Source organism: Rhagoletis zephyria, unplaced genomic scaffold (assembly GCF_001687245.7).
Source record: "Rhagoletis zephyria isolate East Lansing unplaced genomic scaffold, Rhagoletis_zephyria_1.1 Rzeph_scaffold_00906, whole genome shotgun sequence".
In the NCBI taxonomy this organism is placed as follows: Eukaryota; Metazoa; Arthropoda; class Insecta; order Diptera; family Tephritidae; genus Rhagoletis; species Rhagoletis zephyria.
In genome coordinates this window covers 112355-136582 of record NW_016157990.1, presented here as the reverse complement: position 1 = coordinate 136582, position 24228 = coordinate 112355, and the positions used below count along the sequence as shown (strand labels likewise).

Here is a 24228-nt window from a genome sequence, read left to right as displayed (position 1 = left end):
TATTTGATATATGTAAATGCGTTTATTGTTATTGTTGTTGTGCTGTGAAAGGGGCTGTTGCCTACCCGCCTCTGCTGTTGCAATGGCAAATGTTGCTCTGATTGCAGTTGCTCTAGCAGCGCGCCGCTGCGTTGTATGTAGTATAATGGTGCCAGCAGGCGCCGCACGGAAAACGTAAAATTGATTGTTTATGCGTAGGCAACAACAACAATGCGTTAAATATTTATTTGTGCAATTTTCGTGGATTTTCTTACAGCTTTTCGCTGCTTTTATTAAGGTTGTTTATGCAAAATTTTCACTCTTTCCTCTTGTTTTTGAATTATTTTATGCTGCGATGAATTCGCTCAAAAATTGTTGCTTTGTTGTTTTTTTGTGGTTTGTTTACATCTGGTATCCCTATTGTGGCTGCTGTTGCATTTATATGCATACATATGTATGTACATATGTGTGTCTGTATGTAGCTCACTGCATAGTCACTTGACTCTATCGCCGCGCGATGGTTGCTATCTCCTACTTCGGGAACGCTTTTGACAATCACTTCTCTTTTATTATTTCGATTTTTGTGCACTTATAATTTTCTGTTGTTCACAATTTGTGGTTAGAAAAAAAAAACCAAAAACACATTTTTCAGACTTTCAAAATTTCTGTTTTGTTTAGCATTTGTTTTTTACATAGCTTTGCCAGCTTTCTACTATTTACTAGAAAAAAAAATTGAAATTTATTGTGAATCGCGCTGGTATCTATTTCGGATCAAAGACAGCATGATTCAGTAATAAAAATGTGATAAGCTGGCAGTTTTCTCGCTCCAAGGCCCCGTTTTAAAATTTACTTGAAAAATAGCTTTAAGTGTAAAATTTTACTAAGTATGCAGTAGTATATATGTATGTAGTTCCACGAATTTAATTATATACATGCACTTATAAAACACATTTCATATATCAACTAATGGAGAGAAATATTTAATTTTGAGTAAGTTCGTATTTCGTAAAAAGTGCCAAATTTCATGCAAAAACTATTATATAAATCGACATTTCAAACCATGTATATAACTTATAGAAATTCAAAAAAATTCCATCAAAATTTCGAACTTTTTATTAAAATTTTTACAAAAAAATTTAGTATGCGGTTTTAAAGTCCATTAAATCTTCAAGTGGCTACAAAATACTGCTGAATTTTGGCATCTTTTTTTGCTGGCAATGACACGCATTTCTTCCATACAAAGCATGATCGATATTTTTTTTATATAAAAGAAAATGAATGAATGAAAAAAATTATTTTTTTTTAAATTAACTTGGAGCTGAAAGGCGAATATGAACTCCCTAATTTTTTCAAAGTAAAGCATAACTAAAAAAAAATTGGAAAAATGCTTTTGTGTTGGAAGAATTTAGTACAATTAAATTAGGGTCGAATACTGGTAACCTGAAGATTTTTTATTAAAAATTCTTTCTACCCAGTGTTAAAATTTCCTATTTTTTGAAAAAAAATATTTCTAATAAAAAAAGTAAAATTAATATTTGACGTTTACACATTTGCTAGTACTTGACTGAGCTTCTCCTACAATTTGGGGTGTGCGCCTTGTCACGCAACCAAAAGGCAATTGGTTTTGATGAAAAGCCATTTTTTATGCCAGAGGTTTTTTTTTGATGTTGCTCGGACCAGGAATCGAACCCTAAACAACCTATGAATGGAAGTGCCGCGGCCGCCTTCTTTCGCCCTAATCGAAATTCCTAATCCATTTTCGGCGCCCCTTAGAAAATGTGAACCCCGTATAAGCCATATTTTCAAGAGTGGACCAAAAAGGCCCACTACACATCAAATGTTAAATTTACTTCATGAGCTCTATTCTCTAAACTGGTTAAGAAATAAACAAGAAAACCATTTTTTGAAAAGGCGTAGAGAATTCGATAAGTTAATTTTATCAACATAAAAAACGTTTGATTTTGACCAGTCTGTTAAGCATCATTGCATTAAAAAAAAATCAACTTGAACGAATGCTTCTTACCCAATTTTCAGCATATGACTATGAAAAAATTCATTTACTCATTCATTTTTGTCTCGGATCATTGTTCTCTTGAAGAACAAACCAGGATATAAAGAATACTTAGTTTACAAAACTTTTGTTTTGTGAAGCATCCCCAAAAATGAACTCTGCTTGGATGTTTCACAGATCGCTGGAGCAGGTAGCTGCCTTTAGTGGGCCAGACAAACTTGATGGTGTTTGTCATTTGAAAGGTAGACTCGTCTGTTCTGTACAAAAATTATAAAAAATCTGCAAAGTTTCATCTAAATTTTCAACTTTTTATTGAGCTCTTTCTGAATTTGTTTGAGTATACAGTGTTATAGCCCATTAAATTCCAATAAAGTGCAAGTTTGAAGTTGCTAAAAATCGCATTGATTTTTGGGATCTTTTTTTTAACTTATGTACATATATTCTTCCATATAAAGTATGTATGTATATTCAACAATTTTTTTGTGTGGGAAAAATGGGTAATACCGTCAGAAAAAAAAAATATCTAAAATCAACGCGGTTTTCTAACAACTTAATGGGCTATAGAACTGCAAATTAAAAAAATTCGAATATTTTATAATTTTTACATGACGTTTGAAACTTGGATTTGTATAGTGCTTGCTATGTAATGATACAGACTTTTATGAAAAAATAATAGACATTAAATAAACAAAAGAAAATTAGTCAAAATTGATCAACACGCTGCTGACCTTATTAGCTGATCACAAGTGTATGGACATGTTCGGCTCGTGTCACTCTTCCGTTTTTATTAAAATGAGTGGGGGACCTCTGCATTGACTAATTGCCCTTAATTAAGTAAAAATCACATTTGGGGAGCCACTCCATTATTAAAACAGAACGAGACTATGCAGCATTTCACTTTCTAAGGGTAATTAGAATTATACATAGTACATATGTACTATGTACAGGGGCGCACCCAGGAATATATTTTAGGGGGGGGTTTTATATTTCTGAAGATATATCACCGGAAAATACTGAAAATTTGCTTGATAATACGCTCTTTAAAATACATTTATGCAAGTTTTATGTACAGTATGTAATAAATAAATAAACGTTTTAAAATTCATAAACTGCACTTTATTTACATAAGATTAACAGAACTCAAACACTTTTAACCGACTTCAAAAAAGGGGAGGTTATCAATTCGCCGGAATACATAACTTTTTTACCACGTGAACCGATTTCAATAATCCTTTTTTTATTGGAAAGATGGTACCTCAAGGGTCGTCCCGTAATTTGGTTTAGAGATCCGATGATTGGATCATGAAGAAATTAACGGTACCCCTAAATTTGTATATGAGAATTGAAGTCGGTTGTGTTCTTTCCTTAAAAACTACTTGTTTAATAAAAAGTTCTATAAACTCAAGATGCGCTCAACTTTCAAAAGTACCTAATACAAAATTTTAAAAAAGAGTCAGTAAAAATAAATTTATTGATTCCATGAATTTTTGCACTTCTATGTTCATTTTTTCGATTTCTGGTTTTCGATAGAGATGGTGATTTTTCACGATTGCTAAATTTTTTTAATATTTCAAATACCGAAAAAATTAACTGAACTCTCAACAAAAACGAAAAATTCATATAAAACGACGGACGAGAATTGAAAAGAAATTTTCTTCTACCAAAATGTTTTAAATCAGTTTGCAGCTCTCAAGAAAAAAATACTCGTATATTTATTCCCTCATGGAAATTTACAGCAAAAGCAAAGCGCTTTTTCAAGCAACAGAAATTATAATAAATATTTCTTATAATTTCCTTGAGAGCTAGATTCTTAGCTTTAAGATACAGTTTGTATTTGAGGTTATTAGCTTTAGGGGGGGGTTTGAACCCCAAAACCCACCCCTTGTGTGCGCTAATGACTATGTATGTCATGTATGTACTGTAAGTATGCATGTATGTATGTACGTAACTGGCATAAATAAAACGCAACTGATGGCTAATCCATCCATCCATCAAAAACCCAATTCAACGACAGCAAAACGTTTGTTGCTTTAACTGTGAAAATTTTAAAGCATTTCTCCACATTTTCTGGTAGCAAGTGACCTCTGACTGAATTCGCTTTACTTTGTCCGATGTACGTTTAAATCTAGTTTATTTTTATTTTATTTTAATTTGTAATGTTTCCAAAAAATCGCATAAACTTGAAATTCTAATGCCGCATTGAAGCGACTGTGACCGAATTTAGTATTCTAAGTGGCATTTATGTAAATATTGCACACATTTTTAATGCGCATGTAAATGTACACATGAGCAGTCTAAGTCACTTCCACACTACATATTACCAATTTATGAGGTAGCACGAGAACTACATATATGTATACATAACTACCCTGCCGGAAAAGGCACTATTTCTAGTGGGCGCGCTTAATTCCTTTTCTAAAAAGCACCTAAAACCCCTAAACAGTTTGTTAAAATTTTTTGTTTGTTCCGAGATAAAATTGGTTTAATTTAATTGTTGGTTTACAAGCTATTCTCGCAGTGCACACAGTTCGAAATATTATTACGTGCTGCGCGTTGTGCCAATAAATGATTAGCTGACATATTTTGTATGCAAGTAAAATTTTTGATGGTTGTGACTTGAATTAAATATTGGAAAAATTGGCATTTTCGTATACTAAATCTGGGTATTTAATGTTGTAAATGCAGTTTTCTGTAGATTTGTATTTCTTTAATAAAATATGTATGTAAATATTTTTCTACCCACACACATATGTATCTATTTTTATTCAAATTCAATGCGTAATTAAATACCAACACAGATAGTTTTCCTACTAAAAACTTGTCTTATTTTTTGCCTTCATAAGTTTTTATCTTAATTAATTTCACACTTTCTGTTGTGACTTTCACGTTTTGCACTGCCTCAAGTTCTTGATTTACAATTTTACTTAATGAAGTACTTGGATAACTTTTGTGGCCAACCAGCTGAAATCTGGCGTGGTTAATTTGATCTGCTGCATAAAAAGAATAAACAGAAAAATCTACTTTCTTTCACTGAAAGCAACGAATTGCTTTCAGCTGTTTTTACTTTATTCTACTTCGTGTGGCATGATTTGTAAGCAAATAAATACATATGTACATATGTTTTATAAATTTTTAATGACCTGAAGAAACAAGACTGCCAAATATTATTTTTTTTGGTGTTAAACTAGAATTGTTAAAGTAATTGAATAAAAAAGAAAGTTCTATTCATTACCCAAGTAGATCACATACATACATGGGTATGTGCATATGTATGTAGTATGTAAGTTAAAAAACAGCGCCAAAAATTTCATTGTTACGATTCCGCTCAAAAATTTTTTAAATTTTTTTTAAATGTTTTTATGCAAATTTTTTAAGCTTAACCCGTTTTGCCATATAAGGGTTTTTTTTTCAAAAGTTCTTGAAGAAACTATTTTTATTCAGAAAAAACTAAATTTTTGGAGAAATTTTCTAATCGGTCCAGCTCGCTTAAATCTTAATATTTTTCCGAAATATTTTGGCGGGCGTCTTCAAATATAATAATGTCTAATGTATATATACATATGTATGTGTGTACTAGGGATGTTGCGAATGTGAAAATCTAGACATCCGCGTATGCACATGCTATTTAATGTCGGATGTAACCTCCTGACTTTCATCTTCACTTGAAAAATGCAACATCATGACAAGATCGTTCTTTAAACACCGCTTACTATGCGAACCAGATGCTTCAGGTTTTTCTAAAGCATTTTCCAAAGAATTCCTCATTCCTATTCTTTTGGCTGTTTCAAAAATTATTTCAGTGTTATTCGTAGTAAGTTTTTGTAATGCATTTTTTATCCCTTCTTCTGTGACTGGTTGCGAATGCGAATACGAATATTTGCAACAACCCTAATATGTACGCACCCAAATGCGCACAAACATATTCGTAATTATTTTGTTATTTTTTCTTTTCCTTTCTTTACTTCCTCGATTGTTAATAAATTCTTTCCAGAGAACAGCTTTGAGTATGATCGAGCCTTTTTGATCACACTCACTAAAAATCAAGCACAAGCGAACGCCACACTCGGCTACTATGTGTTCGATCGAGATGCATACCCGACAGCTGCTTTGGTTACGAACGAGTCTGTTCGATCACCCTCGCTATAAATTGAGCACAAGCGAACACCACACTCGGACACCCGCAGCTAACCCGAAAATTTGTGTAACAATGAAACGGACACCCGAACATTGCGATAAAATGCAGGACAACAAAGAAATTTACGCTGAAGGTAACTGGCGCCAATATGTTCCCACAAAGCATACGAAAATGTTGTTGCTTTGTGCTTGTGCATACGCAATGAAAAAATTAGAAGCGAAGTAGACAAAAATGTTTTTGCATCTATTTCGTATAGTTTCGCGTGGAAAGCTGTGTGTGTATATATTAGAACACAGCCTAAAACTATGTAGGTACATAAGTACTTTAACAAAAAATAAATGTGCACCGAGTGTATAGGGCTTGGGCATTGCCGATCTACACACATTTATACCTAAATGGATGTAGGCGTCGTGATGCCGCATTTTGTATGAGCAAAAATATAAGAAATGGTTAAATGTACACTTAAACAAACTACCGAAAAATTCAACCTTCTCTTTACCCTCTACGCACAAAAACTAAGAACACCGCGATGAGAAGGCAACATTTTTTGTAGAAACAAAAACGTCATAAGCCAATCAAGAAAATTTTGTGCACACTCGGGTTGAAACTCGAACACCCGGGTATATTGAGCTGCAAAGCACCCGAACCCAATCAAGTATGTATGAAAAGCAATCGGGTGTTGTGGCCAACATGTTCGTCTTGAGCTCAGTCGATAACGAACAATACTTCTGCTCGTATACAGAGAACGATGCAAAACGGGTTTTGTTAGATGATCGAGTATACACGAAAATCATGCACTCGCTGCAGATGTCTGATACATACATATCAGGGTGAACCAAATAATCTAAGCTAAATAATTTATGGCCTTAACCTATTTACTGAGAAGAAAATTCTCCCATTTAGGGAATTGAATGACCTACAAGAATATGCCTAGCAATTTTTATCTCAAACGGTTCAATAGTTATAACATTTTCAATGAAAAAAAAAAAACTTTTTACATATTATTTAAATGGAAAATTTCAAATGCCGACTGACACTTTTTAAATTTGGAATAGATATTTTTCCAAATGGNGTATGTATGTACTATCCCTTGTTACTTTCTCATTTCACTGAACATTCATTATAATTAATTATTTTGCCACTTTTGTGTGTGCAGCCTTTTCTGTGGTTTTTGATATTTCTATTTTTCAACGAATCATTGCCATCATTTATAAAATGCACAATTATATTTTTTTTAAATCTATTTTTCGTTTAAGCTCATTTGTTGCATATTGAAAATTTGGTAGTTTTTTTTTGTTGCCTAACGAACCATTAATGAAGATCACTTCATCTGCAGATTTTATCTATTTACGTCTTCCATGAACGTAACTGTGTTCACATAAGTATGTAAGTCTACTATTGTATATATGTATGTATGCAAATGTGTACCAATCGAATATAACGAAATCTTCTCCACGAAATCTCTCTACTCATTGAAAGTGAAAGTGTTGATATTTGGTACGTTTCTCAAATCAGCGATACGCTACTTAAGGGCGCCCAAAAAAAATACATACATATGTACATAAGGTTGGTCAAAAAAAAGTAAAGTCGGAATTTTAATGCTATCACTCCCTATCTATATCGAAAAAAAAATCAAAAAAAATATTTAGAGGTCACTCAAAGCACTCAAAAAATTTTTTTTCACTTTTATTTCAATAAATAAAATATTTCACACAAACAACAAAAAGTATAATCGATAATCGCATGAGGCTATTGCCTGAAAATTTTAAAATGTACTTAGCGGCATTGTGCTACCATGATAGCACGGCCGAGTAATCATAGCCAACTTATGTACAGTAGACGCATCACTGCCCATAAAAAAAGCGGTACTATTTTTCCACTGGAATTATAAAATCTATGTATTATATTTTAAGGTTTCCACCAAATAAACAGTGTTTTTAAATATTTTTTGAAAAAATTACCTCAGATGACTGAGTAGTTTAAGCTTAAAAAGTTTTCATAAAAATATAAAAAAAAATTCTACGGAATCATAATAATGGGATTTTTGATGCTGTGTTTGCACTTTTTTCAAAGACTGTTTTAAGAAAAACTTAAATAACTCAGCAAAACCTTACCTTTTAGACTTATGAGGTATTATTTTCTCACCCTTTTAATTTCTTTGCGAATAAGCTCACGCAAAATATGAAAAAGGGAGGTAAGATAAACGAGTGTCATTCCATGTTGAATTAAGATGTGTTGGTATTGAATAAAAAAAGGACGTGAATGAGTTTTTTTGCAAAGAAACAAAAAGGGTGAGAAAATGATACCTGTGATACCTTATAAGTCTATATCGGAGTAGGTTTTCAAGTTTTTCTTAAATAAATTTTTGAAAAAAGTTAAAAACAGAATCAAAGATCTCATTATTACACTGCCGGAACAAAGTATTGGCACAGCAATTTTTTCACAATATATGCAACAATTTTTATTCCAATATTTTTCCGCCAATTTTGTATAAAATATGGTTCATTCAACAACAAAAAACATTAAAATATAATTCCTAAACTTTGTGCAAAACTCGCGAAAATTCAGAAAATTTTCATCAAAATTTTCAACTTTTTAATCAGATGAGTATGCAGTTTTGTAGCCCATTAAATTCTAGCAAAAAAATGCTAGTTCGCAGTTAGTCAAAAATCGCGTTGATTTTTGAGAATTTTTTTTTTGTTGAAGGTGTTTTGGATTTTTTCCATATAAAGTATTTTCGAAAAGAAATGTTTGTATGGAAGAGACTACGTGAAAAAAATTACCAAAAAACAACGGTAATTCCTAGCTACTTAAAACTTGCACATTATTGTAATAAAACTGATTGGGCTACAAACCTGCTTAATCTGATTAAAAAGTTCACTGAATTTTCGCTAGTTTTGCACAAAGTTTAGGAATTATATTTTTTATGTTTTTTTGTTGTAGAATGGACCATATTTTTATACGTAATTAGCGGAAAAATATTGGAATAAAATCGGTCAGAAAACCTACTATTGATTTTCAAGAATTCTACACCATTTCTACGAAAACTTGTTTTTTTCCATACATAAAATACCTGGAAAACGTTGAGCGCTTTGAGCGACCTCTAAATATTTTTTGATTTCAAAGTAAAAAAAAAGACGGGCATATAATTTTTTCGGTTTAGAACGATCCTAGGCGGGGAGAGTTTAAAATTCAGATTTTACTTTTTCAAATGCATTTTTGGACCACCCTAACGTACATACATACATAAGCACATGTACATATACATATATGTATGTTGTCTTTGAGTATACAGCCACTATGTCAATGGATTCAAAACTTTTTTTTTTGTTTGATTTTATGCTTTTTTGTCTGCATTCTAATTTCCAATAAATAAGCGCTTTCGGCCGTTTTTTGTTTTGTTTGTTTTCCTTTGGTTGTGCGTAAGTTTCATATGTTAATTACTTCAACAATTATTTAATTTAGTTGCATAATATTTTGGTCCAAACGATTGCTTCTTTTTTGTTGGTGTACATATTATTGCTGTCTAAGTCGCAATAAATTAAATAGTCGTAAAATGTTTACTAAATTTATTTGCCTTAAATGTTTGTGTAACATAGCACTTTTGTCAGACAAAAACCCATGGCTGCAAAATAAAGCCGAGTTTAAAATTTGTATATGCATACATATGTACATATGTATGTATGTGTACACCTAATAAACTTTACCGGCGACCTTAAATATATATATGAATGTTCGAAAGTTACAATTTAACAAAATCCTAACCGGCATATTTATTGCAATATTGTAATATTTTACACTTAAGAAAACGTGATGAGAGTCATCAATAGCATTTCTGTAAAAGCCCTCACATTCGGGGCGTTGTCTTGCGTGTTTAATGGGAAATGTTAAAAAATGTATTAATAAAATCATAGTGGTATGGTTAGTGAATCAGCAACAGTTAATACAGTATTAAAAAACCATTTAAACACTAAGTACTTAGATGTAAACATATTCTGAATCCTATCCTCTTATTCATCGTGCATACGAGTCATTTGAAAAATCTCTTTTTTAAATCTTCTTGGGTAAGTCCAATAATATTACTTGATGCATTATAACTTCGTTATGGAATTTCCTCGAAGCGCTTATGCCAATAACTATTTATATTATATTTTAAGTCAGCGATGGGCATACTTACATACATACTTTTGTATTAAAATACTTTGCATACTAAAAATTCATAAACTTACGTACTATTTAGTAATATTTAGGTATGTCTAAATATCACACTATGTATGTGTGTAAAGTACCATACTAATGCCAGTAAATTAAATCTCGCCAGAAATCAATAAACTTTTGATGAGGAAGTGTTTCCATTGTCCATATTTGAAAAACAAATGTTTTGCCGAGTGTACATACTCATAAAAGCAAAACTCGAGAAAAACGGCTTTAAAATTTTGAATTTACATATATGTACTCTAGGGCGGGTCGAAAAACTAATTTTTCTCAAATCCCTTGGTAATAGTGAAAATATATTGTTGCATGAAGTCAACAACNTACAGCTGCGTATCATCAGCGTAAAGATGGATTGATGAGTTTTTACAACACTTCACTATGGGTGCGTTCAGAAATGCATCAAGCCAAAGCATCAGTCTCTTTTATTTCTAAACTATAACTGATGGAAATGTCAAATATGCGCAACGACGGTTAAAAGCCGAATTGGAACTTAGTTGCTCAAATAAAACATTTCCATCAATTATAGTTTAGAAATAAAAGACTCTGATGCTTTGGCTTGATGCATTTCTGAACGCACCCCAAGCCTGCAAAATATTAGTCTTTTATTTTAATTGTAAGAGCCCGCACATCGACCGCCAAGTGACCTACAGCACACTAGTCGGATAAGACCAATTCTTGTTAAAAATTCTGGGTTCAGCACAAAGGTTTGGTGCATATTATTAGATAATGAATCCGTTAACGCAAAAGATAAAGTGAAATATCATTTCTCTTAGGTTATCGTTAAAATTTTAATTGTTCACTTGGTAATTGCACATTGTATAAATAGCTTTTATGTAAATAAAAGAACCGGATTACAGAAAAGTGTGCCAGGGAGTGACTTTTTTCGTTCAAGCTGAATGCAAATCAATATCGTCCAATTGGAGAGTCCTCAAAAGGATTTCCCAGGATATGTTGAAGACTATCGCATTTACCTACTCTCACTTTTTCACATAATGGAATTAACTAAAATATTTATGTAAATCTAAACACTTATTGCACGTCCCCTACTTTCATATTAGAAAGCAAATTTAGAAACCGCGAAAAATGTGCTTCTTCGGTGACTAGTAAAACCATTCCGCTCTAATTTTCAAGACTGCATAAATGGACTTAAATTGGCCGTTTCTCACCCTAATTGAATGATATTGATGTATGTAAATACATAGATGCACGAAACTACTATTAACTAATCGAACGATTCCTTATCTTTGAAATACATGTTTGACTACATTCACCACGATCTTGAAATCTGACCAAATCGGCGTGACCAAGTCCATGGTCCTTTCAGTGTTATATTAACATCCCAAAACATTAAAACGTATAAATTAAATCTCGTCTCACTTTTTTGTATTTTTCACTTGGTTACTGAAATAATGGAGAATTGAAAAATCATAAGGGAAAATTATAGTTTTTGTAAGTTTTATCTTAATATCTTAAAAACTTGTAAACTTATTGAAGAATGATAAATAAACGCGAGGTACTAAATTTAATAACCCTTAATTTGACATATCGTTTTGTTTATAACAATTAACGCATTACATAGATATTACAAGCCAAAGTTTCATTTTCATAATTCATACACTTTGATTGAATTGCGCGGGCTAAAGATAGGTTTTAATTTAATCTTTCGTGGCAATTAACTATTTAATTTTTTTTTAATTTCTTTGTGAAAGTTCTTTAGACTTTCAGGTGGTGCGGTATGGGAACGTACCCATACTACGTGACCAACTTTTTCCAATTTTTAACCACTCTAAGCTAGCCATATGGTTTTCGTATATCAAACTCTTCATTTAGCAGATTTCTATTTTTCGATCACATCATTATGTCATTTTAAGGTTTATCCAGATGAATTCAGATATAGTTAAAGAACTTTTTTCAGTATCTGCAATGATTTACGAAATACATATTTGTTCATTACAATAAGGCAATTCATTTGCAATTACATTGATGCATTCACCAAAACAATTATTCAAGCTCGACATTAGCCGGGTTTTATTTGTCCAGAAAATTAAGCTATTAGCTTATTTTGTATGGAGGACTTACCCAACATAATTATATTGGCTTATAACAAGCTATCTTGGCTTGTATATTGAACAAGAGGCATTGCCATTCAGTTTCAGAAATTTTCTCCTTCAGCCAATCAGAAAGAGGCAAAAACTTACTTTGACACTATTTGCAGTCAAACAATTGTCAAAATTAGGTTAACATAGAAAATAAGCTAATTTCGTTTTATTTGACCAAGATTTAGCTATTTGCTTGTGATGGTTGAATAAAACATGCCTTATTATGAATTTTTCGGGAGTACCAGCAAAACTCTAAATTAAGCTTACAGTGTATTTTTTTAAATACATAATCGTGTACATATGTATGTATGTACGTTGATTTGACATTGCCGCCTATAAGTATGCACCGAATTTTAAATTTTGGATTTAACAGCAAACAGCTACGATCGCTGTTAAATCGCTGCTGTTAGTGATGATCGCAAGGTGAATGCTAATTAAAATGAGAAATAATTAATTTTTGCATACAGTCATGGGCGGAGAAATGGCCGAAACATTGCTAAAACTAAAAAAGCATAAAACAAAATTACTTAGTTTGAAAACAAAAAGTGCATTATGCTTCAGGCTATGTTTTTATATAAGAGTGTCCATCTAAAGGTCGCTAACAAGGTGGCTAGTCCGCCCGCAGATTTCCGATTTTCAAAAATAAGGGCTACTCTAATGTGCATACTTACATACATACAGGCGAATATAAAGGCGCTCATACTATGTACATATTCCAGGTAGTATTTAAATTTTTATTTGCTGGCATTGCTTTTTTTTGGTTTAGCCCACCATCTTAGTAAAAAGATTGAAGGTCATTAAAAGTTAAATTAAAAAAAAGCCCACATGTAGTGTAAATTTTTGTGTATTTAGTTAAATTTTCCTAAATGCTAAAAATAAATTAACTTAAGTACTAAATAATTAGCAACTATGTGTGTATAATACACATTTCGTTTCAATTTATAATAAAAGCATTTAAAATTTAATACCAAAATACTTCGAGCATGTTGTGTGTAAATTTTTAAAATGTCTCTATTGCTTTTAATATTTTAGTAATCTTTCCTTTTATCCTTCTCATTGCACGCTATTTTCGTGGCGTTCATTTTTTGGCTTGGTTTCAATTTAGCGCCGCTGCTACTGTCCTCATAAATTCGTATGCCTCCTCGCCCGATTCCACAATGTAGTGCGGTGGCATCAAGTAGCCATAGCGCCCTTGGTCCTTTAGAAATACATTGTAAACGTATTGTGGATTAATGCGCTGCTGCACCCAATCGGCCGAGTTGCCAGCGCGCGCAAGTTTCAGTCGATAGCTAGTGCCTATACGGTACTCGGCTTGATTCAATTTACGGAAATTCTAAAAAGTAAACAACACATAAAAAAAAGAAAGGCACTTGTAAAAGAGGCTACAAACAAAAGCTTGGAGAAAAGGCGAACAAACAATGGACAGCATTTTAGTGGCCAGCAAATTGATTTTTTGTGCCCTTAAAATTGCTGCACATACCCACATACATACATACATATGTATGTGTGTACTAGTAGTAACTCACCAACATTGCACGTCGCGCCACATAATGCAGTTGCCGTTGGTTGTCCGTCACGTAGTCTGCATCACCCCATGGATAGGTGATCGCTTGCCCGTAGGCGCCAAAAGACACATATGCACCCAAATATTCACGCATGTTGTGCAGGAATGTACGTATCGCCTTCGTTTCCGGTTCGGAAAATTGCTTTGGTCCTCTGTATAAATTCTTACAAGGATTCTCCGACGCACCCGACCCACCCCACTGATAATCAAAATTGCGATTCAAATTTACGCCATAGCAGCCAGTTTTTCTATCGAAATAACGATTCTTCGACCAGAGGCGGTCGGTGATGCGCGAATATTGATAGCCATCGGGATTCGCTACCGGCAGGAAATACCAATCAATGTTGCGCATGTAGGCCGGCTCTTGATCCCACAGCCAGGTTAATTTCGAGATGGCGCTGGTGAGGGCAGCTGGAGTGAGCCAATCGCGCGCCTGCATGCCGGCGTCAATAAAGATAGCCCAGTTTTTGGGGTTGCCATTAGAGATACTGCAAAAGTAGTGGGAGTTGATTTATTTCATTAAAACAATTAAAAATTAATAATTGATTTGTATTTAAAATACAAGATAATAACTCCTAACTCAAAAGAGATAACTCTCAACTCACCGCAGTACCTCCAAAGGCCGTTTATAANTGTACCATCATCCGGTTTCGACCGGAAGTGGGCTAAACTGGCCGGAAGTGCACTATTTTAACCGGAAGTCCATTCCATAAAAAAATTTCCGACAAAGGTTATGTTTTTCTGTCTGCAAAATTCGAATCTATGGTGAAAACATGTATGCCTTATATAAAAAGTGGATTTCGGGTCAGTTTAACCAAAATCCGGCCGAAACCGGAAGTCAGTAATACGACCAAAAGATAGAGTGGATATCCCCGATCTAATTTTTTTTCTCCAATAAAAAGAAGTCCAGGACGAGTTGAAGTTGAATGGTCATTTAGAGCTTGGAAAATGCACTTCCGAGAAAAAGTTTCAAACAAAATTTACTATTTTTATTGGTGACTAGCAAATACCCGGCGTGCTTCACCACGCGTTAAACGTATTTTTGTGTTCTTTGATACCGTATTGATATATTTCATTTATTTACCAATATCGTTAAATAAAAATTTTCAAATAGATGGCAACCCTCCTCAACAATATTTTCGAAAGTAAATTTTTCTAAACTTCTTTAGTTTGATGCCCATTTTACAATTTAATTTATCTTATCAATTATTCGCTTGAATGGAATTTGATTTTTAAAAAAGTTGCAACGCTCTTTAAAAATATTTCAGAAATGAAGCTTTCCTAAATTTCTTTCGATTGACATCCATATTATTAAGGTGGTATCCATCATCAAAAATACCTGCGAAATAAATGTTTCTTAAACCTATTTCCTTTGCCATTACAATTGTAATACTTCGTTAAATTTCTGTATATTAGATAATATAATTGAGCCTAACTTTTTAAATAGGTGGCAACCCCTTTCGGAAATGTTTTCGAAATGAAGGCTTCGCAAATCATTTAACTTCTTAATAAAATAGAATCCAACTTTTTAAATAAGTGGCAAAAATGTTTTCGAAATAATAAAATATTTTTAAATCTCGCTCGCTTGATATCCATTTTGTAAAATTTGGTTGAACTTATAATTTAAATTTAATTTAAAATAGGTGGCGACTCTCTTTAAACAATGTCATATGTTAAACCAGGCTTTATGTCAAGTTTTATCCAAATCCGCTGAACCGGTTTAGCGTTCGAGAATAACAAACATACATATTTACACACTCCCTAACTCAAAAATTTCAAATAGTACACCCAGAAAAAAGTCAGCTAAGAATATTTATCTCTACATATGATTTGTTTATAGTTACTATTGGGGTATTCACAATGGTGTCGTAAGTGTCGTATTGTTGTATGTCGGTAACTTTAAACGCCTAAAAATATATAAAGGGGGTTCGCAAAGTACCATCAAAGGCATATTATGAATTTTTGCAGTTTTCAAAAAAAAGTTGGTTGTCGTTTCAAGTTTTCTAAACATTTATTTAAGCTTTTAAAGTTTACGACATACAACAATACGACACTTACGACACCGTTGTGAATCCCTCAATTATTTTGTTATAGTTACCAAATATGTAATGTGTTGAGAGAAATATTTTTAGCTGCCTTTTTCTGGGTGTAGAATTTCACTGCCCAATCTGAGACGCTTTAATCGTTCTCATGAAACGTAGTGCACGTCTTTAGCACACAAGAACCAATTTCATATCAATTCAATACATGTATGTACATACTACATACGTAACTACTAACCCAAGTGTTGCCAAAACGTTCTTAGCACTTCATTTTCTATGTCGTTTTCATGCACTTTCCACAATTGATGACCGTAGTAACGTTTCACTGAAGCGCTATTGCGATAGCGCATATTAATCTGATAAGACGATTGTGGTGAAAAAATATTAAACTGCCGTATGTCCACTGGCATTAGCCATTGCAAACTTTCCAAGGTATTTTCATATAATTCATCACTTGATATTGCAGCGGTTGGAAAACCGGGAATGCTGCGCAGTAAAAGTAATTTCGGATTTTGTTGGCGGCATGGATGCGAAGGTAGCTTTGCTAGTAATAAAATCGTTGAAAAGACAAGGAATTTGTCGTGCAAGTATTTTGCTAGCATATTGCGAAATTAGCGCTTATCTTTTTATTTTTTACTTTACTTAAAATTTTAGCAAACGGCGATTGCGTTCGCAGATACAACGGAGACGCGGCTTTTTCGGCGGTAACTAACTAAATAAATAAATCCAATTCAATAATTTCAGCGCTAAGCTGGAGGCCCAAGAATTCTAGGCTAATTTATGTAAATTATATGCAAAGAATATCTAGTAACAGGTTTTAGTGTCATTTCATTATATGAATGAGCAGAGCAGAAGTTACAAGATGAATGAGGTGGTTAACTTGAGGTCATTTTGCTGTTTTACCTTAAACTTGATTTGCATAATTTTATAAAGCCACATGTTTGTATGTCATTGTGTGTATTTTTGATTGCGTGCAGTTTTTGTTCTGTTTTAGTTCTTTTTTTTGCGAATTTTACTGCGAATCTGGCCGCTTAATAGAATTTAATGGATTTTTTTTTTTTTACTGGAGAGGAGCTTATTTTTACTTTAGGAGGACAAAATCCTGTTTGAATGACTCAAATATCCCTAAACGATTGCCACATTGCCTGTTATTTGCAGTATACGATGTTAGTTTTCATAAATTTAGTTTAGAGTCTGTTACCTTTGACTCAATGTATTTGCTAGGATATGCTTTAAACATGCCTGCTACAAGTTAGTTTGAAAGATTTTGTTTATTCTGACACGAAAGTCTTGCAAATAGCTCGCTTGCCAACTTTTATGGTGACAAGTTTTTTCGACAGATAGCACGAAATGTAACACGTACACGTTCTCTAATAGTCACAATGGCCGAGTAAAGAAAGCACTGGCTTGCAATTCGAGAGGTCCGAGGTTCGAACCCTCGGGCAACACAATTTTTTTCTTTTCTAAATTTATTAATTTTTCCTTTTTTTATTTAATTTAATTATATTTAAATATGTAGACGTTATTGTTTCAAAAAGGAAAATATTTTTTTAATTTCAATTAATTTCTAGGAACTGATTTTCTTACTATTAATTAAATTTTCTTTTGATTTTTAGATTTTATTGTTATAAGAAGAAAATATTTTTTACTTTATCTATTTTTTAGAATTTTTTCATTTGATTTGGTTTTTTTTTAGTTTTTTCTTGTTTTTTTGCATTTTAAGGAAAGCACTAGCTTGCCATTTGACAGGTCCGAGGCTCGGATCCTCGGGTAACGTAATTTTTTTCTTTTCTAAACTTATTTATTTTTTCCATTTTTTATTTAATTTACTTTTATTTAAATGTTTTGATGTTATTGTTTCAAAACGAAAAATCTTTTTTAATTTCAATTAATTTCTATAGCAACTGATTTTCTTACTTTTAATTAAATTTCCTTTTGATTTTTACACTTTTATTGTTATCAGAAGAAAAATATTTTTTTTACTTTATTTATTTTTCAGAATTTTTCATTTGATTTTGTTTTTCTTTTTTTTAGCTGTTTCTATTTTTTTTTGCAGTTTAGTGCTTTGAAAATATTCTATTTTTTTATTAATTTCATTTAGTTTTTAGGATTTCTTTTATTTTTTTTTAATTATTATTTTTTTTATTCAGTGTTTTAAAAATAAATATGTATAATTTTAGTTTTAATGTTTTAAAAATAAAAAATTTCTTTTTTATATAACTTAATTTTTAGAAACTCATTTTATTTTTAATTTTTTAAAAACATTTTGTTTTAATTTTTTTTTTTTTTTTTTGTTTTAAAGGAAAATGCTCGTACATACATAATTTTTAGAAAACTCTTTGCTATAATACAAACATATTAACGCCAAGATCTCCTCGTTAGCAGATATTTCAATTAGTCTTTCGAATGACAGAAAGGAGCTTTCAAGATTGCCGAAATTGACAAATGTCTTACGTAATACTTTTGTCTTTCGAAAGACTGTGGTGAGTTGAAAGACAATTGCCAGAATTGTCCTGTTAATTTACAATTCACTAACTTACCAAATTTTTCCAGAAACTGCTGCATACTTTCAGTGTGTTGGGTGTTATCGCCACGCTTGCTTGTTAAATTAAATGCAATCTTCCATAACTGAGCAGCGTGATAATTGATGAAATTCTCATCGAATTCACTGCGATAATCCGACTTACGACCGACATGCGTATTCGGACGCACAGCACGCAAAAAGCTACGAAGAAAAGGTATACGCGCAAGAATACTGGTGCGTGGTATTTCTATAAATTTGAGCGGCGGCACTTCATTCACATCCACCGGCAATTCAAGCATAGCCTGTGCTAATGTCGTAGGCGGCAATAGAGAGCACAAAACCAAAAGTGACATTAAAGTCATGGAACAGCAGATTGTAGGCATCCTCGAACTCCTTGGCTTTATATATTTCTCTATTAAAATAATAAATTTCGCTATTTATTTTAACTAGTAATCTGATTCGAACACACGATCCGTTCGTTATAAATGCTTAACTTAAAATGCATGGACAATTGGCGGTGGTAAAAGATGGAGCATTTTGACTAGTGAAGCTTTGTGTTGGTTTATGGACTTGTCATTTCTCTTGTGAATATTAGTACTATTGTCTTTGAGCTATGTGTGTAGGAAAGTGGCTTGTAATTTTCTTAAGAGGCTATATTTCACTCTACAAAAGAGCAGACATTGTAAATAAGCAAAAAAAAACACAACAGTCCCAGCGGTATCTTAGACCATTGATGTCTTTTCTCCATTTCGCCGCTTTTATGTGGATATAACTGAACAGCTGTTAAACTTTTAAATTCCGTCATGTTATGCAAAATTAATTGATTTGCATATTAGTAACAATAAACATGGAGGGAAATCGAAAATACATAACTGCTTCATACACTGCTGGTAATGATCATTAGCTGTGAAATCGTGGCATCAAGCGGTAACAACATCACCACGGCAATAGCGGCTGCTGAAGCGTCCGATGTTATCGCTGGCTCCCGAAATTCTGTTGTTACCGTAATTAAAATAGCAACGCAATAAATGTTTCTATTTGTAAAATATTTTACAAGAGTGCCCTTTTTGTACGAAGGGCGGTTTGAATGGCTTAAAGTAAAATATTTATATACATATATACTGCTGTCCAAAAATACAAAAATATTGGGTCATATGAAGAGTCTCTGCTGTGAGTGAATGCCGGACCCAAGAGTGGTATGCTCGATTCCACTGCGGAAATTTTGTCGTCAAATATGCACCTCGCTCTGATCAGCCAATCACTGGAAAGCTTCATGAAACAATGCAAATGGTGTTAGACGGAGGTTTTCTCTCAAGCAAATTTCCTGGCTCTATAGTTAAGCTCATTATGCTCTATGGAGTCCTTCATCTGGTGGAATGCACTACAGAAGGCCACGTCAATCGTTAGGGCGGCCGAGTTCAATGAGCTGCCCTGATTGGAATCAGTGGGGCGCTTAGGACCACTCCAACTCTGGCCTTTAAGGTCATGCTTAATATAGCGCCCGTCGATAAGCTGCAGTCAGACTTAGAGGCACTGGTTGGTTGACTGATTCGGGGTCTCAACACTCTAGTATTCTCGGGGGCTTCGATTTCATCCCTGCCTATTCGAACGAGTGGTTGGCAGGAGGCACCGATGAACTTTTACACGCATGGGTCGAAGCTTGACAGAAGGGTCGGTGTAGGAGTATTTTTCTGGGAGCTCTCCATCGACCTAAAATTTTGGCTTCCAAATCACTGTAGTTTTTTCAGGCGAATGTTGTTGCTATTAAGGAAAAAATTAATTGGGTGTTGTGCGCGATGCCGGTAAGTGATCACTGCTCTGGGCTCATTTACGGTACGTTCAAAGCTTGTTGGGAAATGCTTTAATTCACTTTCGATCGCTTCGGATGATTACCTTGTCAGACTAGTATAGGTGCCAGGCCATAGTGAATATCGCATAAAATTGTGGGACTGATGAGACAGCACCCACGAGGTGATATCGCTAAAAAAAGAGAGGGAGGAACAGCCCTTGACTACTTGTGGACTTCTCTTGGAGAGATGGGCCTCGGGTCAACTCAGTGAACGCTGGGGAAAACCAGGGCTTGTGCTACTGCGAGGTCATTCTGGCCGAGCGGACGGTCTAGGGATCTCCCGCTTCTGGTAGGTGCACTGATAGGCTACTGTCCCGTCATTAAATATCACACCGCACCCCGTTTATCGCCGCTGCATGGAGAACGACAAGGTAGAATCTTCTCAATACTTTCTCTTAGACTGCGGAGATTTTGCTAGATTACGGCTTAGGCGCTTAAGTTTGTACTATCTGACTAGTTTGGGGGAGCTCTTCGGCAGTGCCGAATCGGCACTAACATCTGCCACCTGCGAAACTTCGTTCTTGGCACCGTTCGCAGTGGTATAACAAAGGACCAACGATCGCAGTCCGAGTTAATCCGGATCAACGCTGCCGTCTGTTTAAGCTTTTAGGTAATAATGGTCAATATGTACTTGATTAAAATTAATTTTCAACCAACCAAAAACCCGCGAAGACTTTTCATATGACCCAATAAGTATGTTATAAAATTCAAATTAATGGTAATTTTATGCAAATTCAAATTATCATCTTTCACGCGCTTTATTCATACCTGTCTTTCGCTAGTTCTTCTTTTCTATCAAGCAATATTTAATGCTTACAAAAGAAAGTATCCCTAAATTCGTTCCATATATTAAAATGTAGTTTCATAATGGTCTTCTGTGAAATATGCTTTTACTTTTTTTGTTTTTTTTTTTTATTTATTAATTTCGTTTTTTTTGTGATTTAGTTGCTAGAGTTAAATCAAAGTTGAATGAACTGTTCGTGTTAACGAGACATCGCTTAATTATTTAAGCGTTTTCTACTATTACGAAATCTGCTACGTGGGGAATTCTTTTGAATGAGTGATATAAGTCTAAATTTCAAATTGTGTAGAAAAATTCAACATAATGTTCAAACAACAAAGTTTTTATTAATAAGTTTTAGAAAAAATAACTGTATAGCCCACTAAATTCTAGCTTGATAAAGTGCAAGTTTCAAGTGGCTAAGAAATCATTTTGATAAATTTTTTTGCTGACGCTGTTCCGTAAATACATATCGTCGATGTTTTTGCAAAACCGCCCATCGACCAGTTACCTTCTCAAACGCTTTTCTGCAATTGGAACACTCACAACATCAGCTGGCAATAAGGATCATTACTGACCACTCACTGGCTTATGGGAACGCACGCCAGCGGAATGGCCTTTCCGGCGAATAAGTACTGTCACACCTGCCTTGTCAATGAAGAAACTGCGATCATTGAACTCTTTCTTTACCGTTCCTCCGTTCTGGCTAGACTTAAGCGGCGGTTTCTTCACCGGTATTTTTTCGGCCGTATGTCGTACCAGAACAAGGAAAATCTGCGAACGAAAATCTCCAAATACTTGAATAGCCGGATAGTCGACTTTTAATAATCTATCTTCCTGGAAAGGATTGAATTCTTATTCTCAAGAGTATTATTCCCATCTGTAAAGAGAATCTTAAGAAATATTGTAATATGCATTTCATAGTGTTCGCTTTTTCCAAAAAAAAAAAACTTTTCGTCTTAATGTTCCACGTTATTGACAATATTCTCCAAAAATGCAACTAGCGAAACGAATATCGATTGCTTGTGACGTGAGATGCGTTTGAGCAATAAGGTGCATACTTTCATTATCTACATACATATGTATGTATTTGAGTTTGTAGTGCGCCTTGTAGTCACTATTCAGTTTATGACATTTTAAGCAAAGCTCATTTAATGCCGTCAGAGACAGGAGTCCTACTAACTACTTAACTTGCATGAACACAAAGAAACAAAAAAATAAAATGGAAAATAAGAATTCAAAATAATAGATAGGGGATTTTTAGATAAATAGCAGCAGTAAGGGAAGAGGGGTCATGCAAGGCTCATGGCAATTGTTGATTCTGACTTGTGAGTTTGTGCAACTCAATGAATTTTACATAGATATACATATGTGTTTATGTACATTAGGGTACATCACTTTCTGCGCAAAAAAAAAACACACACAACAAAAATTGGTACTCTTCTCCATCGGAATTAAAAAAATTATTGTATTTTAAGATTTTCTGCAAAGTATTAAGATTTACGTGAGCTCGACCCTTTGAATCTGCGATAATGTTGTGCTTGGGCGAAGAGGGGACCTGGGGTACAGGCCGTTACTGTTCTCGCTTCTTAGAGGATCCCTTTAGCCATTTGTAAATAGCATTTTTTAAACATTTTTACGAAGACGTCTTAACTACAACTCTTTTATCATCAGATGTAATTTTATGGGAAAAATATATTGACAATCTAATTTTATTTATAAAAACTAAATTTTTTTAGGTATTTTCAACTAGGTCTAGCTTATGTAAATCTATATATTTTTCAGAAATATTTAGGTTGGAAGTTTTTAAATATAATAAATTTTATAATTCCGTCGGAAAAAACCCGACTTTTTTGTGGTGAGTCACCCTAATGTATATAGGTACGTAAGTAAGTTGGTACATAAAAAGCTACATACGTAGGTACTCACCACATGCAAAATTGTTTTCTTTTCGGAATAACTTCTTTTGCTTATTCACTTTTTTATCTTCGATGTACATTACAAGCAAACCACACACACACTATAGCGACCAAAAAACAATTACCTCAATTGCATGCAGTCAGTCCCATTTTTTCATTTCCAAGGAAACCCATTACCTTTAAAATTTCGGAAAATTTATTTGATTTTTTTTTTAATTTTGTATCATTTTATCTTTCATTGTAAGCCTTAATTTGTTTAAACAAACTTTCAGTCTATTTAAATTGAACTAAACGGCCAAATTTACTATTATCCAAGCACATAAATATTCAAATAAGTTAATTTTAAAAATAAAATAAATAAATACGTAAATAAATTTATCGGAAAAATAACTAAAAAGAATTAATTAAATTAGCATTTTCCTTACTTAACTAACTTGGCTTTAGAATCGCTAAATTAATTTGCCCTCATTACTTTTTTACTTTGCTATTAGCAAAAATCAATAAATAAATAAATAAATTTTAAATAAATAAATAAATTTTAAATAAATAAATAAATTTTAAACAAATAAATAGATTTTAAATAAATAGATTTTAAATAAATTTAGTTAAATATGTTAAATTAATTTAGAGAATTAGTCTAATTCATAATTAAAAGGCACGTTTTCGACTGTATTTGCCCAGTGTGACTGCGCGCGCTACTGTGTCCACAAACGTGTAGCCATCTCGACCGTTCGATTCGATGTGGCTGGCAGGTAGCACGAAACCATAACGACCAGTGTCACCCATTTCAATGGTGTAGGCGTATTTGATACCGACAAAGCCCTTAGCCCAATCGTCTGAACCGCCAGCTGCTGGATAGAGAGTGGTCGCTGAAGAGCCAATGGTGTACTTGCCACCCGATTGCTTCGTAATAGTCTGTATGGAGCAATTAATTAAAAATTTATATATTTTTTTTTTTTGTATATATACATACATATGTATGTATGTTAATTAGTGCGTATGTGATGACCAAAAAATATATCTCCGAATAAAAAATAAAAATAAAAATTTAAAAAAAATCTAGTTAGATTTGGCAGAGATAGCCTTATTCATAAAAAAATAAAGTAGCTT

The 24228-nt window shown here is 33.3% G+C and overlaps 1 protein-coding gene and 1 long non-coding RNA gene across 3 annotated transcripts in view; one reads left to right on the top strand and one right to left on the bottom strand.

Moving 5' to 3' along the window:
- LOC108361993 (serine-rich adhesin for platelets) overlaps positions 1–24228 on the top strand; it is a 76382-nt gene that overhangs the window by 17799 nt on the left and 34355 nt on the right. The gene's annotated exons all lie outside the window — the stretch shown is intronic.
- Positions 819–10885, bottom strand: LOC108361996 (uncharacterized). Its single transcript, XR_001847391.1, has 3 exons — positions 10718–10885; positions 4886–4888; positions 819–828 (listed from the first exon to the last, which is right to left on the bottom strand). It is a non-coding gene; the product is annotated as an uncharacterized LOC108361996 (long non-coding RNA).